The following is a 20358-nucleotide window of genomic DNA, read 5'->3' on the forward strand; positions in this document are numbered from 1 at the left end:
GTCCCCCTCCCAAGGCAAAGCAACAGAATTGCTTTACTTCCCAAATCCCCAGTAGCACATTCTCACCTATTTTTGGTACCCCTGGTCATTACGATCAGCCACAGGGAATGAAGAGAAGAAGCCATGTATACATTCTAAGTCGCATCATAAGGGCCAAGGGCTTTGACAGGGCTTAGGCCTGGTTTACACCTGAGCAGCTTTACGAGCAGATCTTTGCGCGTGAAAAACGTGCATAACACAAATTTTAATTGAAGTCAATGGCAACGGTTCACACCTTAGCATTGCGTCGCGCGTAGAGAAGATGCAGGAGAAATTTTAGGCTGATCCTGCACGGTTTTGGTCCTGTATACCTGTATTGAAATCGTGTGCGTATATGTGCGTGCGCATTTTTGTATGGTTTTATTAGCCATAAATGGGCGGTTTACGCAGCATCGAGAGAGGACCTCCCCCTGTCACACAGCACACTGGGATCAAGATGGAGGACTCAACACTAAACCAAATGTCTACTGAGGACTTCATTAGACTGTTGCTGGCCCAGGTCTGCCTCTATCATCAGAGGCATACAAACTGCAAGGGCAGTGGCAGGAGTGCCTAGCGGACCCTTGGTGCACACATACAGAGCATAGTTGTGACTACACTTGCTAGGGAACGCCGAGTAGAGGGATCCCTACTCAACAATGCAACACCGTCTTCTAAGAAACACTCTCCTCAAAAACAGGAAACCGTAACAGGAACGTATACCATGGCTGTGCAGAGAGAAACATGCGTTAACACACATTTTTAATAGCAAAAACGTGCATAATTACGCAGAAAAGTTGTTCAAAAAAGTGTGAAAACTGCAAACGCCTAGGTGGGAACCTAGCCTAATACTCTCTCCTTGCTCCCAGGTATCAGTGCTTAATCAATCATCAAGCGTCACATCTGTCTTGCGACAGTTACAAGAGTAAACTACTTGCAAGGACTATTAGGTCCGATACTGGCAGCTGCAAGGGCAGTAATACCAAGGCATTGCGCCTTGTGCACATTTTGTATGCGCGTTTTGATTGGCAGCTCATAAACCATTGTGGGCAATGGAAGAACGCGCGTATACACCCGCAAAATCGCTCACGAAAATGTGCAACATGCTTTTGTTGCGCGGTTTTTGGGCATTTCCAATTAAGTCTATGCGGAGGAAAAGCGCTTTTAACTGCCCAAAGAAGCTCCTGTACCTTTTCAGGCGTCTGGCGTCTTCCTGCCAGGCGTTTTTCTGCTCAGGTGTGAACCAGGGCCATTGAAAATCATGAGATTTCTTGTGTTGGGCAGTTAAAAGCGCTTTTCGAACTGCTCAAAAACTCCTAGGTGTGAACCAGGGCTTACACACATGTCTGTGCCAGCATGAATGAGCCTCCGTGCACATGTATGGGTGTTACAACATCCCCTGCCATCCAATCAGGATGGCTGAACACTTAGCACCCGGAAGATGCCGGGGAGATGGTGTTGGCACCAGGGAGGGAGCAAGGGGAAGTGAGTTAATTTCTGCTTTTTTTTTTTTTTTTGAAGGAAGAAAAAAAAATATATATATTAAAATATTTGAAAAAGGTGTTAAAGGAGAACTATGAGATGAGTGATTTCCACTCACCTCATAGTTCTAGCCAACCTGTGACAATGAGACTGTCACAGGTCGGCTCAGTAGATCGGGAGGTGAGCGAACACATACCGGGTTCGCTCACCTCTCGATCCTGTCACGGCTCTCTGCCGTGACAGGGGGAGGGGCTGGATTCCCCTCTCCCCGCTCCGATCTGCCAGTGCTGACTGGGGGACGGGTCGGGTACACCCGGATTGTGCCTCTAGATAGGCAGAGCCAGCTGTCACTCACGCAGCTGGGCGGATCTCGACGTCGATGTCGGGATCCGCTCCGGCTGCGGCGTGTCAGTATACCGCGAGCTGTAGCTTGCGGTATACTGAGCTTAGGGTAACGGGAGGACGCTAGTTTGTGTCCTCCCGTTACCCTAAGGAGAACTATGGGGAAAAACACTGACCCCATAGTTCTCCTTTAAGGATCAGTTTGTAAACATTTAAACAAATAAAAGAAAAAAATGACCAAAAACTTTTGCATTTTCCTTTTAATGTCCTCCAGCTGTAAATTGATATTGTATGACATATTAATGGTTCTTCTGGCTTTTTTTCTTTGCCAGCAGTTGTCTCTTCAATTACACAAAGATCCCATCTTTAAGCTTTCATCATCAACCTTTTTTCTTATTAATTCTATTTTTCTTTTTTTTTTCTTTTATAGTATTTTATTGTCTTGCCTTTAAAATATGCAAATGTTAGGCTGCCGGCGTGGATAAGGGGCCCGGGACAATCACAAAACACATCTCTGCCGCATTGTTCTCTGCACAAGTGATGTGCGTTTTGTCATATGCAAATCGCAGGCATTAAAAGTTTAACTTAATTATGGACTGAAATTTTTCTTCAAGCACAGCTGCAGCTAATCATCCGTGCAAATGTACAAAATGTTGCTCCCTCCGAGAGAACGACGTGTTAACCCGTTGAGGATCACAGGGAGTTCTTGATTGCCTTGGAGGAGGCTGGTGTAAAGCTAAACTCCAGAAAACCAACTAAAGATAGAAAAACACACACATGGAGTGCCTTAGCTGCCAAAGGATTTCCATTCTGCTGTGCTGGTTTTGTGATCTAAACACCCCCTGCCAGACAACATAGCCAGGTCCCTGACAGACGTGTACTGAGGGAGCACATTGACTGCCATTGCTATCCAGTTAGAGTGGTCATAGCATCAGATATATTTTTCTATGTTATAGTGGACTTTTACACCCTTTCACTAAAAATCATATCAGTGTGCAGCTCTGCATGCTGATATAAAATCATCTTATGTTCATTAGTTAAACAAACATGTTTTTAATTTACTTACAAATAGAGTTCATCTTCTTCCTATTCCACTTTGACACACATGATGCAATTGTGCCCAAGCATTGCATCCGGGGGCAAGGCATTTACCTCCACTGAGATGATGTGCATGGTCACATGTCCTAGTCACATGTGCCAGAGTTCCAGGAAGTAAAGAGAGATGGATCTGCCCTAATCTGCGCTTAGTAAACATGGCCACTGCTAGAAGACTGGGGAAGAAAAGAGAAACATGGTATGCAAAGACTACAAAGCCGGCAATTATCTAGAAGTATGTGTTTGTAGATTGTCATTACTAAACATTTCTGAAGGTGTGTTTGTTGTTATTTTAAAGATATGGGTAAAGTTCCTCTTTAAGCACGTACAAGTTAAGCAATGTGTCACTGTAATGACTCCAGCCCTTACGTGAGCCCAGTCCACCAACCAGATGTGCCCTCAGCCTGCCAAAGGGCCCAGTCACACCATATCCAGTGCGTTTCGCGCCCAGATTGCGCTGGACAACATAGATCAAGCTGGGCAGCATTCTGTATCGAGAGGGGGCGTGTCGGTGCCATGCATGTCAATGCATTATTTTGCATTATGCAGTGCACTGCACTATTTTTTCAGATTGCACTACACTGGAACGTTCTGGTGCGGCGCGATCGCACTGCGGTGCCGTTGACATGAATGGTGCCGACACGCCCCCTCCGGCCACAGAACGCTGCCCGCCTTGATCTATGTGATTCAGTGCAATCTGGGCGTGAACCACACCGGAACTTACTGGATATGGTGTGACTGGGTCTTTAAACAACATAAAGGGAATGGTACTTTTCTGAATGGCAGGTTGAGCCTCCAATTTTTTCTACAGTATATAAGGCCTGAAGCGGACCTGAGCGATTTGAAGCTTCGCCAGAAGCGCTTCAACACTTGACACTAGAATTTCCGTTATAATCAATGGTGCCCGTTCACATCTTAACGTAGAGTCATCTGAAGCCTGCATCTTGTTGCTCAAAAAAGTACATGAGCTTCTTTTGAGGCAAAATCACACATTTTGGCCCCAATAGACTTCAATAGGAAAATGTGCAAAAAAGATAATGCACATTTTTGCATGTTTTCTAGTAACTAGCTTTCTATTGGCTAAAAATAATAACTAAAAAACACTCAAGCCTGAAACGCGTGCAAATACGCCTGTACAAACACTTTAAAGAAAAGCCTAAATAGTTACCAAAGACGCTTAGCTTATTTATGAATGGGGGCTAAAAAAAAAAACCCTGCCCCCTCCACCCAAAAAAAAAAAAACCATGCACACTTTTTTTTTTTAAATCCCCTTATACATACCTTAAATACATCTGTCTTCTGGATTTACCCTGGGGGGTGGTCTATGACAGTATGAGCTCCCTAGAAGTAGGTTGAATAACACCAACCGATCAGGAGCGAAGTGGAGTTGTTGCAAGGAACAGAGCCAGAGGGGAGGTGATTAGATTTGTATTTTACAGAACGCTGGGTCATTTTGAAAAATAATTTCTAGCCTTTTCTAGGTGTTTCCTTTAAAGTCAATCTGTTCTATGATGTAGCACCGCAGCTGCAGAAAGAAAGGGGGCAGACCCTATATAGAGTGTCACCTAATACCCGCAAGTGGTAAATATAGAATATACATATGCAGGATTTCATATTTTCTGCACCTAATTAAAAATAAATAATATATATTGTTGCATTGTTTTATTTAGTACTAAGCAGGCTATCCCCCCTTCAGTCTATCATGAATGCTGCTGCCAGACTCATCCACCTTACCAGTATAGTTCAGTGTTTGCCGCCCCTCTCTGCCAATCCCTCCACTGGCTCCCAATTGCCCAACAAATAAAATTCAAAATACTAACAACAACATACAAAGCCATCCACAACTTTGCCCCAATCTACATCACTGACCTCATCTCAAAATATCACCCAAACCGTCCTCTCCACTCCTCTCAAGACCTCCTGCTCTCTAGCTCTCTAATTACCTCCTCCCACGCTCACCTACAGGACTTCTCCACAGTGTCCCCCATCCTCTGGAACGCCTTACCCCAATCTGTCCGCCTATCTTCTACGCTGCCCACCTTTAAGCGATCCTTAAAAACCCATCTTTTCAGGGAAGACTATCTCATCTCAACATAACTGCCTTTTACTTCCTCCAATAACTCAATCTAAACAATTATTACCTTTTGTATCACTTGCCCCTCCTACTAGATTGTAAGCTCTCACAAGCAGGGCCCTCCTAGCCCTATGGTACTGAAACTGTATTGTATTGTAACTGTACTGTCTCCTCCATTTTGTAAAGCACTGCACAAATTGTTAGTGCTATATAAATCCTGTATAATAATAATAATAACAATAATGAATGATCTAGAGCAAATCTATTCAAATTCCCATGGATTCTGTTTATTGTATAGTATGTTAAGGGACCAATGTGGATCTGCTTTATCCACCGGCATCACCACTCCCCTCCGTCTTATCTGCTGATGAATGTGTTATTCTCATAGACACAACGTTTGTGTTTTCTCCTTAATTTTGTTTTATGAGTCTGTTCTCTTGATGAAACACTATCAGCATCAGTCTCCCTCCGATAAAATCTTACTTATCACGCTGTGTATTGTGCATCATTATTTTCCTTTTTTTTCGTGCCCAGGAAATGAACAGATAGGAATCGACTGGAAATCTGTGTTATTTTTGGCACTTCCCGCTGATAGGAAAGCCATATGCGCGCGAAGAAGAGAACAGCACTGAGGCCAATTTAAACATAATGGTGTGAAAGGAAGACAGTCCTCTGCCACCTCTCCCAGTATATCTTGTCCCTCTGCCACTTCCCCCAGTATATCCTGTCCTACTGCCACTAACCCAGCCTGGTCCTTCTTTTGGGACAAACATTCTGCTAATGGTTTAGAATGTGTGCATGTTAAAGGAAATTCCACTCAAAATGATACTCTGGGTTGGGGGACTACAAGAATCAACTTTTCAGCTAAGTTATTGTTGTCACCAACAGTATATTCTTAGGATCCACTAGAGGGCGCAAAGAAATTCTCTGTTGGAATACAGTAAATAAGGGCATGTTTGTTAAAAATGGTTGAATCCAAGCACATTTGTGCATGGCTAAGGACAGGTTCTTCAGAGGCAGGTAAACGTTACTTGATGGACACTTTCCAATAACTTTTGTTAGGATGCTCTTGGGATCTTTTTGTGTGGATAGCATAGACATTGTCATAGATGTGGACTCCAAGTGCCAAAGGATTTTGCACTATTGCGGTCTGTTTGTATACTCCTATTACACTTTAAAGTGCATCTGTGTTTTACCAATGCAAGACAAAGGAACAGTTCCACTTAAAGGAGAACTCTGAGGTGAGTGCTTTTCAGTTCTAGCCGACCTGTGACAATGAGACTGTCACAGGTTGGCTCAGTAGATCGGGAGGTGAGCGAACACATACCGGCGTTCGCTCACCTCTCGATCCTGTCACGGCTCTCTGCCGTGACAGGGGAGGGGCTGGATTCCGGGGCGGAAGGGGCGAGTACAGCTGGCTCTGCCTTTAGATAGGCAGCGCCAGCTGTCAGTCACGCAGCTGGGCGGATCCCGGCACAATGGTCGGGATCCGCGGTATACTGAGACGCCGCAGTATACCGCGAGCTACGGTGAAGGGAGGACGCTAGTTTGTGTCCTCCCGTTACCCTAAGGAGAACTATGGGGAAAAGGCTTAAAACAGGGAGCGAAAATAAAACTATCCGGGACTTTCATGTATGAAAGAGCATGCAACTCACCCCCTGCCTTCTATGCGATAGTGCTGGTGTATGGTGATTGGCCGCTGAGGCACCCAATGCTGTCATATTAAGGTGGGAAGAAAGTCCTTAGCCGTGTAAGCTACAAGTGGCGACATGGAACTTAAACAGGGCTAACTCTCTTCTGTCCCCGTGACTGAAAGAAACAGTTTATCAGGTACCTCCTGTACCAGCCATGTGTCTAGCCAAGGCATTTGATCATGTGATCTTTGCTTAAGGGGGGCACCAGCCAATCTAAACTCTGATCCTTCCTTTTAACAGTGGTCATGTTGACAAGTACCTAGACTTTTGGCTTAGGAGAAGAGATTATATTTTCAGCCCTTTTGCAAATGACCCACCTATGGGTATAGGTACATAGTTACATAGTTACATAGTATTTGAGGTTGAATAAAGACATTAGTCCATCAAGTCCAACCTATTAGGATCTCATTCTAGGAGTACCATTTACAGATACCCTCTGGACACGTTCCCGTAGCCAGTTCTCTATCCACGTACACACCACCTCATCTATGCCCATAGCCCTCAGCTTGTGTATCAAAAGCCTTTGAGAAATCCAGATATACCACATCCACCGGCTTACCTCCGTCCATATCTCTACTTACCCCCTCATAAAAAGTTAGCAAGTTAGTTAGGCAGGAACGGTCTTTCCTGAACCCATGCTGATTGTCATTAACTATCCCGTTTTCCTGAACAAATTCTACCAGATAATCCTTTATTATGCCCTCTAGCATTTTACAAACTACCGATGTTAGACTGACCGGCCTATAGTTCCCAGGTTGGCACCTTGCCCCCTTGTACTCTTTAGGGTATTTTGGTAGTAAGGTATTTAAGGTTTGACATTGACATCCCTGTGATCCAGTGGCAAAGATATATTCCTTGGTCTAAAATAGGGTGGATATTTTTTTGCTCCTGGACAGATCAAGAATTTCAGCCCTGTTACACTCTGTTATCGGCTAGTTTAACCCCACCTGTATTTACTACTCATTAGCTGTAACACCGTTTGAACTGCTGGAAACGATCTGCAATCTGTAATATTCCGAAATGATGAATTCAATAATTAGCTGGCGTTTGAAAAGAGCGTGGTTGGCTGACGGGCTTTTAAGATTGATGCGAGTATTGGTCAAGTGGTATTTAGAATGGATGCCCAAATCGACGAACAGATTCTTGCAATCAATATCTGCCTGGGTAAACTGATGCTGCTAAATGATATTCGGATTGATTCATTAAAGCTTCTCTTGCAAGTCCAGAGAGGAAGAGACACAGTAAAATCTGGAGGAATGCACTGGCTTTGTTGGAAAGTTTGACATGTTATGAGTCCTTAGGCTTGAGATTGTTATGCCGTACCCCCTACGGCCCTCTTTTGCCTTCAAGGCAGGTTTAAAGTAACCAACCAAAGTGAACATGAAGCACCTTATAAATAAAGATTTATTACTCTATCGTAGAACCTTCACGCACTTCAAGAGCTAAGGCTGCCAGCACAATCTGTGGCCCCTTCCAGCACAATCACAAGGCCCCTTCCTCACTACATGACATAGTAGTGGCATACAGGCCAATGTAGTATAATTTGGGGGACACACTGCAAGGTGTGTCTGGTGCTAAAAACTTTTTGGTGGCTTTTTTTTTTGTTTGCTTGAATAGGGACAGAGTCACTTTGGTTCACACCTAGGCGACACCTCACCGCGCGCCAATCGTGCACAATTCCGCGTTGGCTTGCCGCACGGTCAGGAGTCGCCAAGGTGTGAACCGATCACAATGTGGGTGCCACTATTTTCTAATGACACTCCCATCGCGCTGCACGTTGTGTATCACACAAAAGGTACTTGAACCTTTTTTCTGAGATTGCCGCGTGGATGTCACCCCATTGAAATCAATGCTGCCTGCATTGTGCAGGACCGCATGATCCCAGGACATGCGCCCCGGGTGTCGTACGGTGTAGTGCAGGTGTGAACCTAGCCTAAAGTAGCTGTAAACCTTAACTCCTATTTAAAATTGGGTTCCTCCAGGGGTTGCTATATGGTTCCTTGAGAAGTAAGTAGTGGCAGACTGATCCCTGGTCTCCAATGTAAGTGATCATTACTGATTTTCTTGTTTTTTAGTTTTCTGCCCATTAATATTATTTGTTTCATTTCATGAACATTACCAAGGGTAATTTTGTCAAAAACATTAGGGGTAATAAATGCACCCCATCCTTGTATTCAAAACTCTCTAAAACCTACCAATCACTATAATGTACCATACGCTTTAGACATAATTTTTAGCAGGGATTCCCATGTTTCTCTGTGGTAAAAAGGTTGAGAGGGCTGTCCTAACTGAATTACAGTTCTTTGCTAAAGCACTGTGTATCATAAAAAAAAATCACTGCAGCTATTACTCCTGTGCACCCACTATGGATCAGAGCAATGTTCACATTTCTGCTATGGGCATAATAATTCAGCATTACATTTCTCATTACTTAAAATACCAAAGCAAACATATATCATTTTTATAAAGAGGATCTTTACCCATATCTTCAAAATAACACCAAAGGCACCTTTAGAAACACCTTTAGAAATGTTTAGTAATGACAATCTACAATCACATACTTCTAGATAATTACCGGCTTTGTATTCTTTGCATTCCTTATTTCTCTTTTCTTTCCCAGTCTTCTCACGGTAGCCATGTTTACTAAGGGCAGATAATTATATCTCCCTTTACTTGCTGGAACTCTGTCACATGTGACTAGGACATGTGACCATGTACATCATCTCAGGGGAGGAAAATGCCCTTCCCTGAGATCTCATGAGATTACAGATGAGATTTCCCAGCAATGCTCTGCTGATGTAACCTTCCCAGGATGCAGTACTTGGGCACAATTACATTATTTGTGCCTAAGAGAACCAGGAAGTAGAAAAAAAGAAATTGTGAGTAAAAGAAAAATACGTTTGTTTAGCTAATGAATGTAAGATGATTTCATATCAGCATGTAGAGCTGTATGCTGATGTGATTTCTAGTCAAAGGGGGTTAAAGGTCCACTTTAAGACCAACATGGCTTTCTTTTGGTGATATTGTCTTGCAAAAATAATTTAATTTTGTATGCAATCCATAGACAAAAAAAACAAAACAAACAACTAAAACAATTCACTTTTTTACTACTTTAATAAATGTTAACTTTAAAAAAAATTAAAAAAAATTGTGTCATTGTAGATAAAAGGTATAATTGTTTTCTATAAAGACATTTCTATAATCTGTCCCATTTATAATTGAAACTAAAATTATTATTCTGGTACAAAGCACTGCAAAGTTATTTACAAATTACAATTAAGGTTTTAGTTGTTTTCATTTTGCATTATTTATTAGTGTGACACTAAAAAAACTTAACCAAAATAAATAAAAACAAATAAAGTTAAAATATTGATGGTTAGAAAAAAAAAGACACAAAAAGAAAATCAGCAGGAAAGTAATAATTAAAAGATAACTATGAGGTGAGCGATTGTCACTCATCCTCATAGTTCGAGCCGATATGTGGCAATGAAATTATCGCACATCGGCTCAATAGATCAGGAAGTGAGCGAACACATACCACCGCTCACTCACTTCTCGATCATGTCCCTGCAGAGAGCCATGACTGTCACTCACGGCTCCTGCAGGGATTCCCCCTCCCCTGTCCGATCCTCCAGCGCTGACTGGAGGAACGAACGGGGAAGGGGGCGGGCACAGCTGGCTCTGCCTCTAGATAGGCAGAGCCAGGTGTCAATCACGCAGCTGGGTGGATCTCGACAGTAATGTCGGGATCCGTCCCGGCTGCGGCGGTCTCAGTATACTGTGAGCTGTAGCTCTCGGTATACTGAGCTTTGGGTAACGGGAGGATACTAGTTTATGTCCTCTCGTGACCCTTGGAGAACTATGGGGAAAAACACTTACTCCATAGTTCTTTAACCTCTTGCCGTCCGCCCATAGTGAAAAAACGGACGGACGGCACTGCTGCATCTGCGGGTTGCCGTCTCCAGACGGCAATTTTTTTCTGCTCGCGCGCGCCCCCTAGCGGGCACGCACGGGCAGAAAAGACCCGATCAATGCACACACCCGTTACCGGGTGTTTCACATATAGGCGATCGGCGGGTCCATAGCCCGCTGATCGCCTATATGTGCTCGTTCGCGGCATTGATTCCCGGGATCCGATGCCCCATCTTGGATCCCGGGACCGGCTCCGAGGGCGTCAGGAGGAGGAGGACGGGAGATCAGCTCCTTGCTGATCCCCGTCCGGGCTGTGAATGCAGAAGTGATGTGTGTTACATCACTTCCGCATTCACCTGTCAGTCATCTGGAGAGAGAAGAAGCTGATAAAGCAGATCTCTGCTTTATCAGCTTCTTTTGGGGTCCATAGGTGATATTAGGGGTCCTAGAGACCCCTAATATCTCCATAAAGAGGACCTGTCAGTGTGCCTTTGCTATTATATAGGGGGTTGTTATCCCCCTATATAATAGCAATAACAATAAGTGCAAAAAAAAAAATATAAATAAAAAAAAAGAAAAGTAACACATAAAAAAATAAAATAAAATAAAAGCCACATATAAAAAAAAGGGGAAAAAACCCCCCCAAAATGTTTAACTCCCCCACCCCCACGTTTACGCGCCTATAAACGTAAATACGCGTCCGGTGCCCCAGAGCGCAAAAATTACAATTGCGCTATACATGTTACATATCGCCGCGAACGTCGCAGTGAGAGCAATCATTTTAGGGCCATCAATCACTGATAACACTAAACTGATGAGCGGTAACAGCTTTTAAAGCGTCGCCTATGGCCAATTTTGGGTATTATCGTTTTTTGAGGTTTCGCGCGCGCAGGCAATTTTAAGGCTTGACATGTTTAGTGTCTTTTTACCCGACGTGACCCCATCTTTTATATTTTACCAAAAAATTGGGTAATAATAAATGTTTTATCATTTAATATAGGGGAAACTGTTTTTTTTTTTTAAATTTCGGTAATTTTTCCTTAATATAGTAAAAAAATAAAACCCCCAGTGGTGAATAAATACCACCAAAAGAAAGCTCTATCTGTCCCCAAAAAAGGGTATAAAATTCATTTCAGTACAGCGCTGCATGACGGAATAAATGTCAGTTAAAGTACCGCAGCGCTGAATACTGAAAAATGGCCTGGCCAGGAAGGGGGTTTAACACCGCGGATGTCAACTGGTTAAGGAGAGAAGGGGGAGAAGAAGTTAATTAGGGGAGATAAGGGGAAAGTAATGCTTATAAGGTGTTAAATAGGGACACATTTCATGAAAAGCAAAACAGCTTTTTTTTTTATTGTCAGGTTGCTTTAACTGACATCATATGCAGATTGAAGCTCAGCCATATGATTTGCAGCTGAATGAAACAGAGCAGATGCAAGAGTAACAATGTTACTTTGTATCTCTTTGCCTCCTGTCTGAACATTATTTTTAATTACTTTTTCAGAAGGTCCAATTTTTGACAGTAGCAGTGGCTAGTCAGCAAGTGCAAAGGGGTGGTAGGGGGAACAGCAGTGGAGCAGAAGGGCAATGTGTACTACATATGCCTGGTGTATTTTAATTCATTATTTTTTTTTGGTGGTGGTGGGGATGTTCGTATGTACTACGGCCACCTTTTGTATCCTTTGTGTTATCTAATGGAAATCCTCTTAGACAGTTGTCACAGGAACAAATGCCCCCATTGAAAGTTTTCCCCTATCCTGTTCTGCTCACACTTGGAGCAAGCTTGCAGAGTAGAAAATTCCGAGCCTTTTTTGCATACTGGGTTAGTAACTAGAATTATTGAAGACAGAAGGTCAGCATGTCAGCCAATTAACTTGGAAACATTTGAGAATAAAATGTCAGCCCTAATATATATCTCTGGAAAGGTTACCTTTAAAGGAGAACTATGGGGTTAAGGCTTTTCCCCATAGTTCTCCTTAGGGTAACGGGAGGACACAAACTAGCATCCTCCCGTCACCCTAGGCTCAGTATACCGCGAGCTGTAGCTGTACTGAGACGCCGCAGTATACCGCGAGCAGCTGAAGCGGATCCCGACAATTATGTCTGGATCCGCCCAGCTGCGTGACTGACAGCTGGCTCTGCCTATCTAGAGGCAGAGCCAGCTGTACCCGCCCCCTCCCACGTCCGTTCTGCCAGTCAGCGCTGGCGGAGCGGGGAGGGGGAATCCAGCCCCTCCCGTCACGTCAGAGAGCCGTGACAGGATCGAGAGGTGAGCGAATGCCGGTATATGATCGCTCACCTCCCGATCTACTGAGCCGACCTGTGACAGTCTGATTGTCACAGGTCGGCTAGAACTATGAGGTGAGTAAAAAGCACTCACCTCATAGTTCTCCTTTAAACAGGCACTGCCACTTTGTCCATGTAGTGGTAAAGTGACAGTATCTCCTGATAGTCCAGTGCCAAGCAAGGTATACTCAACCGTCTGTGCTTTCTCACTGCCTTACTGCTGCAGGAGAGCGCCCTGAGTAAGTTCTGGTTTTGGGTGGTGTCGGGGCTTACCTAGGTGGAAGTTATTTTGGCCACCTGCCCCATGTTACCCATGTTTGGGTCTAGTGTTTGGCTGCTTGCACTGTCACATGGGGGATGTCACATGCTTCCCCAAACCCAAAAGCCCCATTTCACTAGAACATGGCAGTGAGGGCTCTGATGCAGGGGTGTCCCTAGAGGTCTCGCTGCCTGAGACCGGGAATAGGGGGGTGAGTTAGTTGCTCTTGGTGCATCTTTTTTTTGCCTGGTGGTGGACGTTCTGGCTTGGGTGGGGTGTGTGCGTCTTGTAGCGCACGGCTCAGAAATTGTCCCATCGCACTCCTTACCAGAATCCCAATTCACAATACTGTACTGTAGCGGGTGCTGATTTAGCAGTGGGTGGTGACATACAGATCAACATGTAGAATGATAAGCCACCAGCACACCAGGGTCAACTTTATCTTCCCGTGAAACGTTGCATCCATATGTGATACCATGTTTATCTGACCTTACTTAATTACGGGAAGATGAAGTGGACCCTGATGTGCTGGGGGCTTATCCATCTACTTGTAGTGCACCGCATCCCGACCCAGCTCACTTATTTTACTGGTTGCCAGAAGCTGGGTAAGATGCCAGCCAGAGCATCCTGCTCAGCTTCTGGCAGCCAGTAACGTAAGTGAGCTGGGCGGGTTGCTGGCCAGAGCTTCCCAGGTTGCTAAGAGCTCTTAGCCTAGGATGCTCTGGCCAGAAAGGCATGACCCAATGAGATGCTGCCTAAGGCAACTGCCTCAGGCTGCCTCATTGTTAGGATGGCCCTGCTCTGATAGAACGAGGAGGTAGCGAGGGAGCGTGGGTGGGTAAGCATACTTTGTTGGGGGTGGGGGGGCTACCAGAAAGCCCCGTTTCTCTATCCTTAGTTGGCACGTGACATTGTCTCTTTTTAAACATTGCGGCTGTCTGTACACTTTTGAACTTGTAGTTAAAATATGAAGCTTGCTGAGTCGTTTTCCTTTGGGCAATCCATTTTGTCAAGTCCACCAGTTCTCTGGCCTAAGTATATTTTCTATAATGCAGGAGCTCAATCAGCGAGGCTGTTTTTCTTGTCTCGGTGACACTTATATTATCCACTTCTGGGCACCTGAGTGCTGGGCTCATAGAAAACTTAAAAAATAAGACACTCACCCAATATTTTTACAAGATCATTCAAGTTACGGAGGCTGACAACCCATCAGTCTTTCACTGTGCCACTAAAGGAGAACATGGGCAGATTGTGTGCACTTTAGTAATTCTGCTTGTAGCCAAAGTCAAATGCTCCTCTTCCTGAAGAAGCGTTATCATTTATAAAGTGGACTTGTTCAGTCTGGGAAGTTTTCCTTTGGTTCTTTAAAGTATACCTTTCACATGCTGATAAAAAGCAAAGTAAGTGAAAAAAAAAAGAAAACTTTGTAGCAGACAGCCGCAATAGATACATATTTCCTATGTGATGTCTGTCTACTTCTACTCCATGCGTCTATAGTAGCCTAGAAAAATAACAACACTAAGGCTCCAGTTACATAAAGCGTTTGCGTTTCCGCGCGGAAGACCGCTCAGCAACGAAAACACTAAAATCTTTCATCCGCACGGATTACTCTCGTTTGCGGTTTTTATATAGCCGCGAATGTGTGGAATCCATAAAAAAATTGCGCTTGGACTATTTTGCAGGCTGCGCAGTCTCGTACCTTGCGGCCACTGCAAAAGTCTGAACAATGCACAATAAAGTGCATAGTTTTTTCTGTTTAGAGCGACTCCGAATACGTGCAGACAAACGCTCCTGTGTCAATGGAGCCTTAGATCCTGTGGTACTCTTCCTTGTGTGTGTTATCTAGGCTACAGTTGCCATCTTTCATTTCATGGAAAACATACTGGGTATAAGGGGGTGTTGTGGCGTGTGGCATAAAGGCCAAGTTATCAGCACATAAGCTCTAACCAAATTATATTGTGTGTTAATATGTTAATAGACATTTATTATATATAGAGCTGCAGCTAACGATTATTTTCAAAATCGATTAGTTAGCCGATTATTAAGTTCGATTAATCGGTTAATCGGATAAACTATAAAATAAAGTTTAAAAATGGCTCCAGTGATAGGACTACAAGTTTGTATTGAGGTTGTAGTCCATCACAGGAGCAAGCTTGGACCGGTGGAAGTAAAAAAGACATATAGTAAGGATGTTCAAATACCAGTTCAGATACCACTGCCGATACTTGGCATTTTCACAAGAACTACCAGGGTTGCAGTGGTTGCAGCTGGGACCAGGCTCTGGCGCTCCACCACTGTCCTAAAATCATTAGTCTGTATTGTTTTAGAAAAACTGTCACATGACACTAAACAAAAATGTATCAGTACTTGTATCTGTGATTACTTGGGCAAGTATCAGTACTTGCACCTGAAAAAATGATATTGGTGCATCTCTTTATATATGTTTATTTTAAAAATATCATAACTTATAACAGGAATGCAAAATCCCAGGAGCTCCGTGTGCTCCTTAAAAATGACAGCTGCCTCCTAAGTTTTGAATTTTTCTCCAGTCTAGTCTTGGAGCTGGAAAAGTACCTGTACTTGTACCGAGTATGGTACTTGGTATCTGAACATCCCTAATATATAGGCCCTGTGAGACCCAGTGATGATGTCACTGGATCTAAACAATGCACTGAGCTCCTAAAGGTGGCCATACACTGTGCAAATTTCAGCCACTTCATGAGGAACTGGCTAAAATTTGCAAAGTGGGTGCCACTCTCGGCACCTTTCGGCCGGCATCCTTCGATCAACTGATCAAAGGAGCTGGTCAGAAAATCTTGTACGAACAGAGCTGGCAGCCATTGAGCTGTTCAAGTATTCTGACAGGGGCTGACGGCCGCTGTCAGAGTACCAAAGAAACAGAATTCCGGTCGAATTGCTCATAGCGTTGGTGGGAGAATCTGCTGTATTTTTTTTTTCAGCCCGCGGGTTGAACGAACAATATAGAGCAGTGTATAGCCAGGTTAAGTCTTGTTGTGGGCTGACAACAGACAACATTTTGTGTGAGTGGTGTCAGCCCTCCCAGTTATGACAGCACATTGCTCAGATGTGAACACACACAATAGAATAACATAGAAATCTGAGTGCCAAGCATTGAAGCGCTTCTGGAAACGTGCTTCAAATCGCTTAGGTATGGATAGGTGCTTAGAATGTAGCAGTTGTCCCCAGAACAGGTAAAGAAGGGAAATCTTACAATGGGGACACCATTTTTTTGTTTTAGATATTCAGTAAACTCCCTGTTATCTGGCATCCACAGGGATTGGTAGATTGTGGATAAATATAGTTTCTGGTTGCTTGAGAGTTACTATTAAAAATAGATCTAACTAATGCCACACCCCATACTATACAATGACATAACATAAACTCTGTATTGACTTCATATTAATATTGAAATACAGTAATTAAAAAGCAAAATCAGACAAATACACACTTAAGACAAATAGGCACACGATCATTTCCAGGATGATACATGCTGCAGATCAGCAAAACAGTGGAGTACACAGAGGATTTTTTTCTCTGATTAGATGAGAGTTCTGGTTAGTTGAATACCTAATAACTGAGAGTTTACTGTACTTCACTATCTCCCTTCCAGAACACCCTTAACTAAAATCAGCTTGGACAGTGGTCCCATTTCTCCAACACTTTCCTTGCAGAATATTGTTTTCTTCGGTACACTTAAATGAAAAATTGTTTCTTTACACTAGATGACAAATGGCCCCCACAATGGTAATACCTAAGATGAACCCCTCATTCCCCTACCGCTTACATTACCAATAAAGATAAATGGACTTAGTGCTGTGAGGAGGACGCGGTGTCCTGTACTACTCGGTGACGCTTCGTTTCTTGAGATCTGGACAGTTCTGGGCTTTGTACGGCAGTTCTTACCGGACAGAAATCAATTCCGATCGTGTTTATCTTTAAATCAACACAGATATTTCATCGCTGTTCTTAATGTGCTGTATGATCAATACATATACGTTCATAAATCAGCTGAACAATAGTGATGGTTTATCTGCCATATGGCAGCTTGGATAGATGCTAAAAGTATATTGCTGGTATATAACTGAAATATTAATGACCATTTAAAAAACAATATAACACATTTTTTTTTTAAATTAGGGGAATGAATGAAATATCGCATCTTCATTATCCTATGTAAGCTGAAAATATATATACAGTATAGCTCAAAGTTGTTTTTTTTAAACTTTTGATTGAGTAGAGCTAGCCATACATACATACATACCCTTTTCGATCAGAGGCTCAGTGGAGGCTTGCCAGTGGGTGGCAGATGATTGTCTCACTGGAGGATACACAGTGAAGTTGTGGAAGTGTGATTGCACAAAAAAACATCACTCTTTTTGGACTTTTGTTCATCAGGGTTAGTGATGTGCTTGGGCTTAGTGCAAACCCAATCCACCTGAGTTTGCCCAAGCCTGCTCAAAACTGTGACCAACACACTCCCCCTCCTGGTCCGATCAGTTGTGGTAGGCACATTCCCAGTCCCGCAGCTAGGCATCACAAATGGGCTGGGAATACCACTGCTGTCACTTCTGGAACTGATTGTTCCAGGGGGGTAGTTGGTCAGAGTTTTGAGTGGGCTTGGGATAACTCAGGCAAGCTTGGTTTGCATCAGGCCTAGTCTCATCACTAATGACTGGGTTATATTTGTCACATTTTTACTCACAATATTAATTTTATGAGCACTTATGTTTTTATTTGATAGTACTTGTATAAAATGAGAGGTGAATGCGTTGTTTTGTTTGTTTATTTCTGAGCATCGTAAAATAGCTGTATATTCACTATGTGGGATAGACATATACTAATTTACACATTGTTTATATACAATTTTAAGTAGTATTTTGTTATGTAGATATTACAGTGTTAGTTTGCCACATTACTATTCTCCATCATATAAAATGAATACAAAATAAAGCATGGTGGGAGCCCCTCATAATGGGCACAGCAGGTGTGCAGACCTAGGAACTCAACCCATGGAGGGTAGCAGCCCCTCATAATGGGCACAGCAGGTGTGCACACCTGGGAACTCAGTACGGGAATGGTAAGATACCCTTATAATGGGCACAGCAGGTGTACAGACCTGGGAACTTGGCACAGAAATGGTGGGAGCCCCTTATAATGGGCACAGAAGGTGTACAGACCTGGGAACTTGGCACAGAAATGGTGGGAGCCCCTTGTAATGGGCACAGCAGGTTTACAGAGCAAGGAATTCAGCACAGAGATAGAGGGAAGGAGCACCTGGGCACAACAGGTGTATAGACCCAGGGAATGTAGTGCAGGGATGGTGGAAGCCCCTCATATTGAACACAGCAGATGTGTGGATCCAGGATCTCAGTGTAAAGATGATGTAAGCCACTCATAATAGGCACAGATCGTGAGCAGACCCAGGAACTCAGCACAGGGATGTAGGGAGCCCCTCATAATGGGCACAACATGTGTACAGACTTGGAAACTCCCACGATCCCTGTGCTCCCACCATCTCTGTGCTGAGTTTCCAGGTCTGCACACCTGCTATGCCGTTATGAGCGCTTCCCTCAATCCCTGTGCTTAATTCCTGGGTCTTCCTGAATTCAGTGACCTCACAAATAGAGTTCCCAAAGGTCACTAGATAATGTCAAGTGGCTTAACTCTCCAGGATCCACCAAAATATCAGTTTTGGTTGGACTGACCTTTAAGGGGAAATATTCGGCATTTTACTAACATGTTATAACAGAATAGCTGCTTTAGCCAACTACAGCCAAATCAAAAACGACTCGTATATTGCATTCAATCAGCTGCGTATTTCTGAAAATGGTTTACAGTTTACAAATGATTTGTGCGTACCCCATAACAACAAAAGAAACTGATCGACCATCGGTGAGGCTCCTGCTCGCTTCTTACCACTTCCCACAATGCATTGTTCCCAGCCTTCATTGTAAACCTTTTATGCGAATTCGGACGCATTTGAGGCACATGCAGGCGTTAAACGAGCGGCTTACGTCCCGTGCTCTTAATTAACAGATCAGTTAAGCAGCAAACAGCCAAATTAAAAGAGCAAAGGCTTTTTCAGTTGTACGGCTTTAATTACCAATCCGCCAGTGGCCTTAATTAACGGACCTGCCGATGGTCTACTGAGATCTCCCTAAGGTACCAAGGAGTCGCTTTCCTCCACACACTACAGCAAAGGCCAAGAAGATGGAGTTACAGCTGATGAGGGATTTATTGTTTTTTTCCTCTCTCACACTCTGAGTATTTTTTTCCCCCTTTTTCTTTTTAGAAAGAGCTGACTTTGAATAAGAGCAGCATAAAAAAATCTGCTTGCTGGCAATTGTGTTGATATATACATAACGTAAGCCATTAATCATACTTAAAAGCCAAGGTGCCAGTATATGTATGCAGATAGTAACATTTTATGATCTCGGCACCGTATATCTTGTGGAATATGTTTGCTTTTCCACTTTTTTGTGTACATGCCGTGAATTATGACATTATCAGTATGAAGCTTTTCCGAGAAAAGGAACCGGCGTTAGGCTGTTAAACATGAACTCCAGTCACAATTACATTTTTGTACAATGGCTAGCAAAATATGCACATTAATTAGAAGTCCAGACCCACAACAAAGCATTGCTTAAAGTGACATCGCTTTAACAAAAAAAAAGCTTCTGATATGCAGATGTAAAGTGCAGGAACCTAAAGAAAGGTATTACGGTATTACAACTTCAGTGGTCCCTCTTCCCACCTAAATGTTGGGTAATTTTAATTGGACAGAGCTCTGACACTTCCCAGTAGTTGCAGCTTAAAAACTGCAAAACTGGCACACATTGCTCTTCCAAAGAAAATTTTTTCCCACATGCATCTGTAAAAAAAAAAACAACCTTAGACGCGTTTCTGCCTTACCCGGCTATGATTAAGCCTGAGTAAGGCAAGACAGATATGCAGGGAAAAATTCGATTTTCTTTGGAAGAGCATCTTGTGTGGCAGAGCATCATGTGTGGCAGAGTGGCAGAATCACGTTATTTTTTTAGGGTGGGGCATCTGTGGATTACAAAGGCACTAAAGAGTGGGAATGATTCTTGGCACAATTGATTTCCTGACGAAACTCAATTTTCCTGTTTGGGAGACTCTCAATATTAGTAATTGAGCTGCTTAGGCAAAATTGG

The 20358-nt window shown here is 43.3% G+C and overlaps 1 protein-coding gene across 2 annotated transcripts in view; it reads left to right on the forward strand.

Moving 5' to 3' along the window:
- Positions 1-20358, forward strand: part of LARGE1 (LARGE xylosyl- and glucuronyltransferase 1) — a 245859-nt gene that overhangs the window by 55034 nt on the left and 170467 nt on the right. The gene's annotated exons all lie outside the window — the stretch shown is intronic.

The sequence above is a fragment of the Nanorana parkeri genome, unplaced genomic scaffold, assembly GCF_000935625.1.
Source record: "Nanorana parkeri isolate BGI_ZX_2015 unplaced genomic scaffold, ASM93562v1 scaffold432, whole genome shotgun sequence".
Classification (NCBI taxonomy): Eukaryota; Metazoa; Chordata; class Amphibia; order Anura; family Dicroglossidae; genus Nanorana; species Nanorana parkeri.